General features: G+C 46.7%; 1 pseudogene; it reads left to right on the forward strand.

Annotated features, from left to right (window-relative positions):
* The first annotated feature begins 13,214 nt into the window (after nt 1-13,214).
* LOC101902060 (kinesin-like protein KIF11) lies at nt 13,215-14,674 on the forward strand (annotated as a pseudogene).
* Nucleotides 14,675-15,666: the final 992 nt, after the last annotated feature.

Below are 15,666 nucleotides of genomic sequence, written 5' to 3' on the forward strand. Positions count from 1 at the left end.
AAAAGTGAACATTGACATTTTAGGTATCAGTGAACTAAAATGGACTAAATGGGAAAATTTAATTCAATGACCATTACATCTACTATTGTGGGCAAGAATCCCTCAGAAGAAATGCAATAGCCCTCACAGTCAACAAAAGAGTCCTAAATGCAGTACTTGGGTGCAATCTCAAAAATGACAGAATGATCTCTGTTCGTTTCCAAGGCAAACCATTCAGTATCACAGTAATCCAAGTCTATGCTCCAACCACTAATGCTGAAGAAGCTGAAGTTGAACAGTTCTATGAAGACATATAAGACCTTCTAGAACTAACACCAAGAAAAGATGTCTTTTTCATCATGGGGGACTGGAATGCAAAAGTAGAAAGTCAAGAGATACCTGGAGTAACAGGCAAGTTTGGCCTTGGAGTACAAAATGAACCAGGGCAAAGGCTAACAGAGTTTTGCCAAGAGAACGCACTGGTCATAGAAAATACCCTGTTCCAACAACACAAGAGATGACTCTTCACATGGACATCACCAGATGGCCAATACTGAAATCAGATTGATTATATTCTTTGCAGCCAAAGATGGAGACGCTCTGTACAGTCAGCAAAAACAAGACCAGGAGCCGACTGTGGCTCAGATCATGAACTCCTTATTGCAAAATTCAGACTTATATCAAAGAAAGTAGGGAAAACAACTAGACGATTCAGGTATGACCTAAATCATATCCCTTATGATTATGCAACGGAAGTGACAAATAGATTCAAGGGATTAGATCTGATAGACAGAGTGCCTGAAGAACTATGGACAGAGGTTCATGACATTGTACAGAAGGCCATGATCAAGACCATCCCCAAGAAAAAGAAATGCAAAAGGACAAAATGGTTGTCTGAGAAGGCCTCACAAATAGCTGAGGAAAGAAGCAAAAGGCAAAGGAATAAAAGGAAAGATATATCCATTTGAATGCAGAGTTCCAAAGAATAGCAAGGAGAGATAGCAAAACCAATACAATATTGTAAAGTAATTAGCCTCCAATTAAAATAAATAAACTTATATTAAAAAATAAATTAAATAATGCAAATATTTGAATAAAAAAAAAAAAGAAAGCCTTCCTCAGTGATCAATGCAAAGAAATAGAGGAAAACAATAGAATGGGAAAGACTAGAGATTGCTTTAAGAAAATTAGAGATACCAAGGGAACATTTCTTGCAAAGATGGGCACAATAAAGGACAGAAACAGTATGGACCTAACAGAAGAAGAAGATATTAAGAGGTGGCAAGAATACACAGAAGAACTGTGCAAAAAAAGATCTTAGTGACCCAGATAATCACAATGCTGTGATCACTCACCTAGTCAGACATCCTGGAATGCAAAGTCAAGTGGGCGTTAGGAAGCATCACAATGAATAAAGCTAGTAGAGGTGATGGAATTCCAGCTGAGCTATTTCAAATCCTAAAAGATGATTCTATTAAAGTGCTACACTCAGTATGCCAGCAAATCTGGAAAACTGAGCAGTGGCCACAGGACTGGAAAAGGTCAGTTTTCATTCCAATCCCAAAGAAAGGCAATGCCAAAGAATGTTCAAACTACCATACAATTGCACTTATCTCACACACTAGCAAAGTAATGCTCAAAATTCTCCAAGCTAGGCTTCAACAGTATGTGAACCAAGAACTTCCAGATGTTCAAGGTGGATTTAGAAAAGGCAGAGGAACCAGAGATCAAATTGCCAACGTCCGTTGGATCATAGGAAAAGCAAGAGACTTACAGAAAAACATCTACTTCTGTTTCACTAATAATTTAAAGCCTTTGACTGTTGATCACAACAAACTGTAGAAAATTCTTAAAGAGATGGGAGTACCAGACCACCTTACCTGCCTCCTGAGAAATCTGTATGCAGGTCAAGAAGAAATATTCAGAACAGTACATGGCAACATGGAATGGTTCAAAATTGGGAAAGGACTACATCGAGGCTATATATTGTCACCCTGCTTATTTAACTTATATGCAGAGTACATCATGCAAAATACTGGACTGGATGAAGCACAAATTGGAACCAAGACTGCTGGGAGAAATATCAATAACCTCAGATAAGTAGATGATACCACCATGGCAGAAAGTGAAGAGGAACTAAAGAGCCTCTTCATGAAGGTGAAAGAGGAGAATGAAAAAGCTGGCTTAAAATTCAACATTAAAAAAATGAAGATTGTGGCATCCAGTCCTATCACTTCGTGGCAAATAGATGGGGAAAAAATGGAAATGGTGACAGACTTTCTTTGGCTCCAAAATCACTGCAAATGGTGACTGCAGCCATGAAATTAAAAGACACTTGCTCCTTGGAAGAAAAGCTATGACCAACCTAGACAGCATATTAAAAAGCAGAGACATTAATTTGCCAACATAGGTCTGTCTAGTCAAAGCTATAGTTTTTCCAGTAGTCATGTATGGATATGAACATTGGACTATAAAAAAAGCTGAGATTCAAAGAACTGATGCTTTTAAACTGTGGTGTTGGAAAAGACTGCTGAGAGTTCCTTGGACTGCAAGAAGATCAAACCAGTAAATCCTAAAAGAAATCAGTTCTGAATATTCATTGGAAGGACTGATGCTGCAGCTGAGACTCCAATACTTTGGCCACCTGATGCAAAGAGCTGACTCATTGGAAAAGACCCTGATGCTGGGAAAGATTGAAGGCATGAGGAGAAGGGGACGACAGAGGATGAGATGGTTGGGCGGCATCACTGACTCGATGGACGTGAATTTGAGCGAGCTCCATGTGTTGGTGATGGACAGGGAAACCTGGGTACTGCAGTCCATGGGGTCACAAAGAGTTGGACATGACTAAGCAACTGAACTGAATAGTTACTCCAAAGCGAACTGATGTTCGGCACAGAGAACTTTACTTGACCTTGTTCAATAACCTCTTGGCAAAAGAATCAATAGAAAGTAACAAAAACTGTATGTATATGTCATAACTGAATCAGTCCATTGTATACTGAGGACAAGCACAAAACTGCAACTGACTAGACTTCAACATAGCATCGGCATGAGATGAAAGAAAAGAAAAGGAAAGAAAAGAAATTCCCTCCAACCTCCTTGACTTGAGATGCTATCCGATCCCTGGAGCCTGAGGAGGCACGAGACCCAGGGCTGGACTGATGTGGAGTCAAGGTGAATGGTGTCCTTCATAGAGGCTCCCCTTAAACCTGTGCTGCCTGCTTTTCTCTGGCTGGGACCAGACTCCCTAGTGCACCCCAAAGATGGTGGCCTGACCCTCTGGCCTTGAGGACCAGGGTAAAGGCACCACCAGGCGTTGGGGTACCCAGTTGCAGCCTCCTTCCTGAGAGTGACGCTTACTAGGACCACAGCAGGGAGCGCTGTCCCAGGTGCAGAACAGTCTAGCAGGGAGGGGTGAAGCTTCAGAGGGAAGAAGTAGTGGGACTCAAGCCCTCAGGTGTTTGCTCAGGCACATTTCACTCTTAATTCACAGCCCAAGAAGCTGACTTTGCCTGAGGCTCTGGTAGTATGTGGAACCAGAGTTGGACATGAAGAAGTGCTGCCGCCTTGTGGACATTTCCTGTACCTACAACTTGACCACCAGCGCTTCAGTTCAGTTCGGTCTCAGTTGTGTCCGACTTTTTGCGACCCCATGGACTGCAGCAAGCCAGGGCTCCTGGTCCATCACCAACTCCCGGAGTCCACCCAAACTCATGTCCATCGAGTTGGTGATGCCATCCAACCATCTCATCCTCTGTCGTCCCGTTCTCCTCCCACCCTCAAACTTTCCCAGCATCAGGGTCTTTTCCAATGAGTGAACTCTTCGCATCAGGTGGCCAAAGTACTGGAGTCTCAGCTTCAGCATCAATCCTTCCAATGAACACCCGGGACTGATCACCTTTAGGATGGACTGGTTGGATCTCCTTGCAGTCCAAGGGACTCTCAATAGTCTTCTCCAACACCACAATTCAAAAACATCAATTCTTCGGCGCTCAGCTATCTTTATAGTCCAACTCTCACACCCCTACATGACTACTGGAAAAACCATAGCCTTGACTAGACAGACCTTCGTTGGCAAAGTAATGTCTCTCCTTTTGAATATGCTATCTAGGTTGGTTATAACTTTCCTTCCAAGGAGTAAGCGTCTTTTAATTTCATGGCTGCATACCTGGGTCTATATTACGAAAAATCATCACTCAAAATGACACATGCATGACAGCGTTCACTGCAGTGGTACTTCTGGTTGCCAAGACACAAACCAGAGTCGGGCATCGAGAAGTGCTGCCGCCTTGTGGACAGGTCCTATAACTACAACTTGACCACCAGAGCTAAGTTCCGTTCAGTTCAGTCGCTCAGTCGTGTCCTTAGTTGCAGCACGCCAGGCCTCCCTGTCCATCCCCAACTCCCGGAGTTCACTCACACTCACGTCCATCGAGTCGGTGATGCCATCCAGAGCTAAGGGCACCTCCAATTCACAAGGCTTGTGGGGCTGCTAATGGCGTTGCCCTCAGGAAAGGTCCTGTGGTGGGTATTGCAAAAATAAATTCCAAACACAACCGACTTATGAGAAGTCAATTGAAACAGGCAAATTTTCCCTCATCTTTCAAGGGAAAAAAAAGAAAAAACCAAAAACCAAACAGCCACAAGACAAGATGCTCAAATTCCCTAGTTATTACAGGAGGAATGTCAGTTAAAATGACAACAAGAAACCAAATCGCATCTGACAGAGAGCCATCCTATCTGCAAACAGTAAATGGTGGAGAGAGCTGAGAGGTGATGGAACCACCCCCCCCCCCCACACACACACAGACGTTCAGTGGGAATGGACATTGGCAACAGTCCCTAGAAAGGATAGCCTCAATAGGCCAGAAAGAAAATTTCGAGAGAGCTAAGCCTAGGATTTTCATACCCACAGCTGGGCCTATATTACAGAAAAGCCATCATTCAAAATGACACATGCAAGCCAACATTCACTGCAGTGCGACTTCAATAGCCAAGATACTAACCCAAAAAATCGTCCATGAACAGATTAAATCTTAAAGAAATGTGGTACTTATACACAATGGGCTTTACTGAGACATGAAAAACCACCACTGAAATTATGAAATTCTGCCAATGGTCCCCACAAGGATGGAATTTGGAGGATCGTACACTTAAGTAAAGTTAGCAATAGACGAAGAAACTAGAAGATGATGTCTCTTCTAGGCAAAATTTAAAAAAGAAATACAGGGTAAGTAATTTACAACACAAGAAGAGACTCTGAGAATTAAAACACAAAGTTTTCCCAAAAAAAGGGAAAAGCCAGGGATGAATTGGGAGGCTGATACTAAGATATACCCAAAAAGCTGTATCTGTAATAGGTAGTCCACAAGGATTATCTCCTTCTTTCATTCTTCCACATTTACACAGAAATCTGTGTATCTAACAGATGCTGCACAAACACAGGGAACTTTGTTTGAAATTCTGCAATAACCTCTAGGGCAAAACAATCCAAAAAAGAACAGATATGACATATGTTAATATATGTCTTACTGAATCAGGCGGCTGTATAATGACCGCAGGCACCAAATGGCAAATCAACTATATTCCCACATAGCATCACCATTAGATTAAAGGAAAACAAAGAAAGCCAAAGCGTAGTTAGTTTCCTCCCTGACTTGGGCTGCTCTCTCATCCCTGGAGTCTAGGCAGCCTTGGATCCCGTGACTGACCTGGAGTGGGACTGAACAGCCATGCTGACTGTCCTGAATTGAGCCCCCTCTTTAACCTGTGCTGTCTGGCTGTGACCAGACATCCTAGCTCAACCAAAGGATGGTTGCCCGACCTGCTGGCCTTGAGTTTTAAAAAGTAACCTAGACCCCAGGTCTCTTGGCGCTGGGGTCCCCAGATCAATCCTCTTTCCTGCGAGAGGAGCCTCTTAGGCACCTCAGTAGGGTTCTGTGGGCGAAGTAGGGATGAGTCGGGGGGTAAAGAGTGAAGTGAAGCTTTAGGGGGAAGAGGCAGCGGGACACAAGCCCTTGGGTGTGTTCAGCTGCCCAGTCGTGTCTGCACTGGAATCTCCCCATATTGTTGGGGATCTTCCCAACCCAGAGATCGAACTCACATCTCCAGCACTGCAGGCATATATCCTTTACCACCTGAGCCACCAGGGAAGCCCTTTGGCTTCCTAAAGGTTTTCTGAACATTTCCTAGGAAAGCACGTCACTTCGGAGATAACATCCAGCCATCTCCAAAGGTCTTGGCATTTCCTTTTTTCCAGGGCATACGTGACCTTCCAGAGCCCCTCTGGGGAGGAGTCAGGAAGATGTAGATAGCCTGTATTTGCAGCAGTGTTGCAGGTCTCTTCCTCAGGACACCAGGCCTGCCCGTTCATCAGAGGCCTCTGGGTCTGGGAACTGACTTCAGTCTGGAAATGTGGCAGCTGAGCCACTGGGGAAGCCCAGCGGTGAGTTAATTTGCCTGGTCCTGGGAATGTTTAGTACAGGGGTGGGAAAGTATTTTCACTTCAGCTGTCCAAGCTGAGTGCAGAGGACAACTCAGCCATGCTGGAGCAGGTCACGAGGTTTTGGAGGGACACTTACAAACAAATGAAAGTGACAGCACCCCTAAGAAATGCCCTAGGAACGTCTCAGCCTCTTGAGAGAGGTCAGGATAGATCAAAGTCTGGGATCCCATATAAGTAAGCGAGTAGACAGACAAAAGTCAATTATTTACTCAAGGGAAAACCAAAGCATTTTGCAAGGATGGAAATCATAGTACACTATATGACTCCATCATGATTATGCATAACTGTAAAAATGGAGTGTAGGGAATTCCCTGGGTAAGGATTTAAGGTTTTATTTTAAGGTTTTATCAAGGCCTCAGAAAGAGGAAGAGAATCAGAGCTACTCGACTCTGAGATTCTGACCTGCAGGCAGTGATGAAAAAAACAGTAATTCTGCAGCATTAACACACTCAGAAGAATATCCCCCAAAGGATGGTAGAAACAAGGTAGCTCTCACTGCTAAGGGCACAGGTTTGATTCCTGACCCGGAATTAAATCCCACAAGCTGCACAGTGTGGCAAAAAAAAAAAAAAAGAGTGTAATAATAGTATAATACAAACACCTAAAAATGTTAAAACTAAAATTATGTTGGGGTGTGTAGGGACTGGATTATCAAGGAGAAAAGCTGAAAAATGGAAGGGACAGCGAATACATGAGGAGAGTCAGCAGCTCATGAGAGCCCCAGCCACCTGGTTCTAGACTCACACGTTCGGCCCTGGAGGGGCCTGTGACTCTTTCCGTGAGTGTTGTGAGCAGACTGTCTGCTGAAACTTGAAGATGAGCATCAGCATACAGGGTTGTGAGCATGAAAACGTGATGGAACTAAAGGCTTTGGGTTGGCTAACATGGAGTACGTTTTTGAAACCTTGGTATTTTTTATTGTATGTTGCGATGACTCAGAAGGATTTTGTTGTTTTCACTGAAGAGTCAATCTGTCTTCTCCAGAGACACCTGGGAATGCCTCTTGTTTATTGGCAGCCTTCTTGTTTGTTTATTGGCAGCCTCGGCCACAAACAATAGAATTGCTCCCTCCAAGCCTTGTGTGTGTTGTCAAAGAGAGATGCTTTTAGAAAAACTAGCTAGGAAGCGGTCAGCTGGCACTCAAGCCCAGACAGCCAGCTCCAAGAGTCTGAGGCACGTGCTGGGACAGTTCCCCGGGGCACCCAGGGAGTGATCAGGCTTTAACCTGAAAAGAAGAGGGCCATATGGACAGCAGGGGCACACAGCACGTGGTCGAAAATGACCGTTACTGGGGAGGAGGGCAGGGGAGCGAGGCAAGTTCCAGACAGGGAGAGGTGGACTGGAGGGAGGGGATGGGTGCAGAGGAAAAGTGATCTAGACGTAACAGGGAGAGTGCTGAGTGTGTTCTAGAAAGAGCGGGGCGACGTTCTGACTGGTACAAAAGGTCAGTGTGGGAAGGAGGTGGGATCGTGGAGGGTCCTTCGGTATTGGGGGGAAATTAGGATCTCCATCTGGAGGCAGGAGCCTCAGTCGTCTTCACATCCCCGATGCCGATGCCTGCTGTAGAGCCTGACCTGCCCCAGGCGCTCAGCGAAGGTTTGCTGAGTGGCAGAAAGGGAGAAGAAGGAGGGAACTGCAGGAGGTCACAGCGCAGCTTCTCAGCCGGCTGTTTGGACACTGATCTCCTTGGAGCTCAGAGAGAGGAGAGGAGACTCTGCAGTCTGAGTGGTTAGAGTAGGTGTGGCTGGACAGGGTAATGAGCATTTGGGCGGGGCACCGTGTCCCTGGTTGGAAGTGGAGGAGCGGAGTCAAGGCTGTTCCTGAGACAGGAGAGCTGTGCCCATGCAGCCCATGTGTGGTCAAGACTGCAAGAGATGAACGGCCCACTCCAGTATTCTTGCCTGGAAAATCCCATGCACAGAGGAGTTCACGGGGTCTCAAGAGTCAGACATGACAGCACACACACACATCTGGTTTGTCAGCCTCTGTGTCATTTCTGCACAGAAGTATCAAATTAGATAAAGTGTTTTAAGTACTGTCATTTATAGAAACTCATTATGAAACAGGTGTGACCAGAGATTGGAAGGCAGCGTATATCAGGAGCCTAAAAGTGTCATAGTTTGTCTCAGAATTTATGTTAAATAATAACAGTGGAAAATTATGAGTGTGAATTGCAGAACACTCAACAATAAAATCTAGATCATCTAAATCAGCAACAGGTCAAACCTTAGGGCAAAATTCCTTTACATCTGTGAATCAGTGAACCATGACATCAACAGGGCCCTTGCTTCCAAAATACAGCAATGGGATAGGCTTATTGTCAGGCGAGTGTATGCTCCTCGGTTCCGTCTCATCACAACAAAGATGTGAAGTGACTGACATTAAAGCCTTTGGCGTGTCACAGCTCTCGGGTCTTGGACAGACCGTGTTATAGCTCTCAGGTCGCGAACGGACTGTGTAATAGCTCTTAGACAAATCAGTGTTGCAGCTCCGTGTTACAGCTCTATGTTATTTAAAAAATAGCAGGAAAATCCATCCTCGAGGCGTGAGGGCGTGTCGACCCAAAGACACAAAAAGAGCGCCCCAGTGTGTCGGGGCGGGGCGGGGGGGGGGGGGGGGTGGAGGGAGAGAGAGAGAGAGAGTGAGAGCGAGCCCTTTGGCTTCTCTTTTTATATGTTTTTTCCTCCCCACGGGCCTGCCCTATGTAAATTGGGCTGGCCAGGAGTGTTGTTCTACCTGAGGTCCTCACACCAGTCCTCGGACCTTCCTTTGTTCTATTTTCGTGGGCTTTTCCTGTCCTCGTCTTTTAGACACCACCATTCTGGACTCTGTTTCCTATTCTAACTTCCTAACATTCCCCCCTTAAGAGATGGGAGGCCCAATTATTTGGGAATAGGGGTGTCGAGGTCTTTCTGGCTACTTCCTGCTGAACTAGGATGGCAAGGGGTATTGGGCCTCCCCCTCAGCTAGTCTCAAGTCTCAGAGTCCTTAGAGCGGTGTCCATCTAAGGGTGAGTGATATTTTCCGTGGTCGGCTGTAGTTTTATATCTTTGTTGAGCTGGCACTGCATGTTGTAGCTTGTTGACCTGGGCAGAGACAAAACGGGTTAGACAACTGATAATACATGGAGCAATCATAAGCAGCATCAATATGGTATAACAGGGACTGCTGCTGCTGCTGCTGCTAAGTCGCTTCAGATGTGTCTGACTCTATGCAACTCCATAGACGGCAGCCCACCAGGCTCCCCCGTCCCTGGGATTCTCCAGGCAAGAACACTGGAGTGGGTTGCCATTTCCTTCTCCAATGCATGAAAGTGAAAAGTGAAAGTGAAGTCGCTCAGTTGTGTGCGACTCTTAGCGACCCCATGGACTGCAGCCCACCAGGCTCCTCCATCCGTGGGATTCTCCAGGCAAGAGTACTGGAGTGGGCTGCCATTGCCTTCTCTGATAACAAGGACTAGTAGGGGCATTCAGTTCAATTCAGTTCAGTCGCTCAGTTGTGTCTGACTCTTTGCGACCCCATGAATCACATTAGCCAACTCCAAATTCCCATCGCCAGGATGGCTCAAGTCCCTCCCTGTTCAGGGATCAGAGTATCTATCTCCTGTCTGTTTTGGAGTACAATCCCTGCCAAGCTGTGTTGGCTCTATAGAGCTATCCTGAGAAATCTTATCCCCAGAAACCAGATTTTGGGGGTGTTCACTAGAATGGCATTCATCTGTAGTCCTGAATAGGTATCTGAGCTCTCCCAGGGCTCACAGGTGTATTGAGTGTCCTCTTCTGTTTTCTTCCATGGCTTGACTAGTGAGCAGTGAATCCAGGAGTCATGTCCTGGTACCTTGACTGCTATGGGGGTAGAAAGTATTACAGGCTAGGGGCCCTTCCATGTGGGCTGGAGTTGAGCCTTTGGGGACCCATCTTTCCAGACTTTAATTAGGACTTGAGTCCCTGGAGCATATAGTGGTGACTCCTTAGAATCTTTTGGGTCCTAGTTCATACCCCACAAACGTATATCCTGTTGGAATTGCCCAATGGCCATGGTATAAGACTGGAGGGTCTGAACCTCTGAATCTAGGAAGAGGTCATTGACATAAACAAAAGCTCTCCCATATAGCATCTCATAAGGACTAAGACCAACCTGTTCCTTATGGGCAATACAGGTGTGGAGGTCTCCTGGGTTATCTTTTTTATCACTGATTTTAAGAATTGGTTGGCTCTTTCTACTTTTCCTGAAGACCTCCTGAGGCCTCCAGGCACAATGGAGATAATAAGGAATGCCCAATGCTTTCAAGACCCCTTGGGTGACCTTAGAAGTAAATGATGTCCCATCGTCACTTTGTAATTACCTGGGAAGACCAAATCTTGGAATGATTTCATGGAGCAGTTTTTTACCACCTCCTCAGCCTTCTCAGTCCAGGTGGGAAAGCCTTCAATCCATCCTGTGAATGTATCTATCATGACTAATGGGTATTTATACCCTTGAGAAACTGGCATCTGGTGAAGTCCATCTGCCAGTCCTCTCCTGGGTAGGCCCCAAGTCGTTGGATGGGCTGGGCCAGCTGGGGTCTTCGAGCTCCTTGGGGGTAGTTTAATTGGTAAGTGGGACAAGAGGAGACAACTTTCCTTATAGTTGTTTGGAGGCCTGTTCCTCTGAAGAATCTTTCTAGTAATCTTTGGAGGGCCTTTTCCCCTAAATGAGTGGTGGCATGTAAGGAGTTAACCAACTTCTATTGGAGGTTCCCAGGCAGAAAAGGGAGTCCCTCCTTTTGGAACCACCACATGATCTTGAAAGCCCCCACTCTTAGCTTTAAGAGTCTCACCTTCAGTATATGAAGGAGTTTCTGGCAAATTAGTGGAACTAGGGTGGCAAGCCCTATTAGGTCATTGTTCTGTAATGCTGCTCTCTTAGCTGCCTGATCAGCTGCTTGGTTCCCTCGTGCCATTTCTGTGCTCCCTTTTCGGCGTCCTTTACAGTGGGAGACTGAAACCTCAGTGGGCATATGGACTGCCTCCAAGAATCTAGGAATTTGATCACCATATTTGATTGGGGACCCTCAGGTGGTCAAGTGGCCCCTTTCTTTCCACGTGGCGGCATGTGCATGTAGCACCAGAAAGGCAGACTTGGAGTCAGTGTAAATGGCTACTCTTTTTCCTTTTCCCAGCTCTAAAGCTTGAGTCAGGGCTATGAGCTCAGGTGATTCGGCTGAAGTACCTGGTGGCAGAGGCTTAGCCTCTATGATCTCAAAATTGGAGATTACTGCATACCTGGGCTCTTCTTTTTCTATCCAAGACAAAGCTGCTTCCATCAGTGTACCAGATTTCCTCAGGATTGGTCAGAGGATCTTCCGATAATCCCTCTTGGGGTTTTGTTCAGTGGTCCAAGGTTTCTAGACGAGAGTGAAAGGGGAGAGAGCCCTCAGAGGGTTGGCAGGAGGGTGGCTGGGTTAAGAACCTCACACGGGGATATAGTGAGGCCCGGATTTTCCATCAGCATTACTTGATATCTGAGGATTCTTTGATCAGATGGCCTCTCCCATTTAGGAGTTGTTTTACTTGGTGGCTGGTAAAAATAGTTAGTTTGCCCCCAAAGGAGAGTTTTAAAGCATCTTCTATCATGATTGCAATAGCTGCAAGATTTAGAAGGCGGGGGGTTGGGGGGGTGGGGGGATGGGGAGGGCAGCCTTGGGCAGTTGGATCGAGCCTCTTGGATAAGTAAGCTACAGGCTGGGGCTCAGATCCCAACCTTTGAGTTAACACTCCCAAGGCTATTCCCTCTCTTTCATGGACAAAGTTGGAATGCTTTTTCTGGGTCTGGCAACCTCAAGGCAGGTGCCCGAGTTAAGGCCTGTTTTATTGTAGCCTCTGCCTTCTTTTGAGGAGTTCACCACATCAGTGGGATTGAATCAACCCATCTGTTTAAGCTTGCATATAAGGGTTGGGCAATTAGACCATAGTTGGGTATCCAGATTCTACAATACCCAGTTAGCCCCAGGAAAGCTCGCAATTGTTTTCGAGTCGTGGGAGAGGACAACTGGAGGATTCCTTGTACCTGATCAGAGGACAGCCTCCTGGACCCGTGTGTAATCTGAACTCCCAGGTAAGTGACCTTTGTCTCAACCATCTGTTCCTTAGCGTGGGAGACTTTATATCCCCTTTCTGCCAAAAAGTTTAGAACCTGAATTGCATGTTGTTGGGCATTTTTCTCATCTGGAGAGCAGATTAGTAGGTCATCTACGTAATATTTTCCCATTAGGTCCCAGGTCCAGATCTAGGAGATCCCAGCTGAGGGCCTGTCCAAACAAGTTGGGGTTATCTCCAAACCCCTGAGGTAATACTGTCCAAGTCATCTGTTGGTGTTTTTCTCCTGGGGCCTCCCACTCAAAGGCAAAAAGATACTGGGATAATATCAATAACCTCAGATATACAGATGACACCACCCTTATGGCAGAAAGTGAAGAGGAACTAAAAAGCCACTTGATGAAAGTGAAGGAGGGTTGGCGCTACCGTTTGCCCAGCCAGTCGGCTCCTTTTTGAGAGTGGTTGCTGTTTCCTGGGCTTGGAGCGGGGGCTGGGTTTGTGGCTGGAGGGCTCAGGTTGGTGCGAGGTGGACGCTGCGGTCAGTCGCGGTTCCTGGGCGATGGCGATTTCCACAGGTGCCCGGTCTACGCCTGGCCGCTCCGCGCCCCATGGCGCCTGGGTCCGTGGCCCGGCCTTCTTGGGGGACGGTCATGGCGTCTCAGCTGAATTCATCTGCGGGGGTAGGGATGAAGCGGGGAGGAGCGTCCAGGTGGTGGTGAGATGCAGACCATTTAATTTGACAGAGCGGAAAGCTAATGCCCCTTCGGTAGTAGAATGTTAGTGTTCGGAAGGAAGTTAGTGTTCGAACTGGAGGACTGGTGGACAAAAGCTCAAGGAAAACACACACTTTTGATATGATTTTTGGAGCAAATACTAAACAAATTGACGTTTACAGAAGTGTTGTTTGTCCAGTTCTGGATGAAGTTATTATGGGCTATAATTGCACTATTTTTGCATATGGCCAAACCGGCACAGGCAAAACCTTTACAATGGAAGGTGAAAGCTCCCTAATGAAGAGTATACTTGGGAGGAGGATCCTTTGGCTGGTATAATTCCACGTACTCCTCATCACATCTTTGAGAAACTTACTGATAATGGTACTGAATTTTCAGTGAAAGTGTCGCTATTGGAAATCTATAATGAAGAGCTCTTTGATCTCCTTAATCCGTCTTCTGATGTTTCTGAGAGGCTGCAGATGTTTGATGATCCCCATAACAAGAGGGGAGTGATAATCAAAGGTTTAGAAGAAATTACAGTACACAACAAGGATGAAGTCTATCAAATTTTGGAGAAGGAGGCAGCAAAAAGACAGCCGAGCAACTTTGATGAACGCCTGCTCTAGTCGATCCCACTCAGTTTTCTCTGTTACAATACCTAAGAAAGAAACCACAGTTGATGGAGAGGAGCTTGTTAAAATTGGAAAGTTGAACTTGGTTGATCTTGCAGGCAGTGAGAAAAACATTGGCCGTTCTGGAGCAGTCGACAAGAGAGCTCGGGAAGCTGGAAATATCAGTCAGTCCCTGTTGACTCTGGGAAGGGTTATTACTGCTCTTGTAGAAAGAACACCTCATGTTCCTTATCGAGAATCTAACCTGACTAGAATCCTCCAGGACTCTCTTGGGGGACGGACAAGAACATCTTATCATTGCAAAAGTTTCTCCTGCATCTCTCAATCTGGAGGAAACTCTGAGTACATTGGAAACTCTGAGTACATTGCTCTCATAGAGCAAAGAACATACTCAATAAGCCTCAATTAACCAGAAACTCATACTCAATTAACCAGAAACTCACCAAGAAAGCTCTGATTAAGGAATATACATAAGAGATAGAGTGTCTGAAACGGGATCTTGCTGCAACTCGTGAAAAAAATGGAGTGTACATTTCTGAAGAAAATTTTAGAACGCAGGAAACTATGAAACAGGAAGGTCTGGTTCATTCAGAAAATTGCAGACAAAATCCCTCTCCTCGGACAGCACAGGAAGGAGCCCTGCAGCAAAGCCCAGGGCTCGGAACCCTGCAAGCTCGCCCTACCTGCATCTCACCACCACCTGGATGTTCTTCCCCTTTTGGTCTTTCTTCTTCGCGGATGGGTTCTGCTGGGACGCGATGACTATCCCCTGGGAGGGCCGGGTCGCGGACTCGGGCACCAAGGGGCGTGGAGCGGCTCGACAGCTGACGCGGACCTGGGTGCCCTCCTCACCTGGCGGGTGCTGGCGTGCCTGCGGAGGTCGCTGTCGCCCAGGAACCGTGACTGACCGTAGCGTCTTCCCCGCACTGGCCAGAGCCTTCTAGTCGCAGACCTGGTCTCCGTCCGGGCCCCGGGGGCCAGGCAACCACAGGGCACCTCACTTTGGGAAGGGAGCCGACTGGCCGGGCCAATGGCAGCGCTGGCGGGCAAAGCACCATGGGACGCAGTGTCGTCACCAGACCCTGCCCCAGGGCGTGGCCCGCGGAAAAGCAAATATCTGGTCTTTCGGTGCCAGCCTGGAACTCGTAGTCTAGTGGGAGACTGTCCCTGAGTAGTGAACGAACGTCTCTAGGCCAGAGTTTCCTCATCTGCAGAATGGGACTGACAGCAACTGTCTCAAACTGTTGTGTGAAAATTACTGAGCTGGTGAGGGTAAATAGTTTAGGCTAGAACGACCATGTAAGCGCTCGGGAAACCTAGCCGTGATTGTATATGGTATTAGAGAATTGTAAGATAGTGCTGTGGAAGCACAGAAAAGAGAAGTCCAAAGCAAGTCCCTTTCTCGGAGGAAGCATCCAGAATCGTCTTGAAGAATAGTTAGGAAATGTTAAGGCTACCACGGGTACTAAATCATGATGAAAAAGACACAATGTTACTTTAGGACTATGAATTTATCCTTTGAGTGATGAGAACTCATCCTCGCCAAATGATTCCAAGCAAGAAAGCAAGGTCAGATTTGTGTTTTCCGACCACGGTCCTGCAGTAGCTGTTGCAGGCTCAATCTACATGGCACAGCATCCCACAGTCCTCTCAAGGAGGTTGCGCAAACGCCTGTGGCCGTCAGCCTACAACTCCCTGCAGGCAACACTACCCGGCTCCTCTGGTGCTCAGTGACCGCCGGCTTCCCTAGGCGT

This window comes from Bos taurus, chromosome 21, assembly GCF_002263795.3.
Source record: "Bos taurus isolate L1 Dominette 01449 registration number 42190680 breed Hereford chromosome 21, ARS-UCD2.0, whole genome shotgun sequence".
In the NCBI taxonomy this organism is placed as follows: Eukaryota; Metazoa; Chordata; class Mammalia; order Artiodactyla; family Bovidae; genus Bos; species Bos taurus.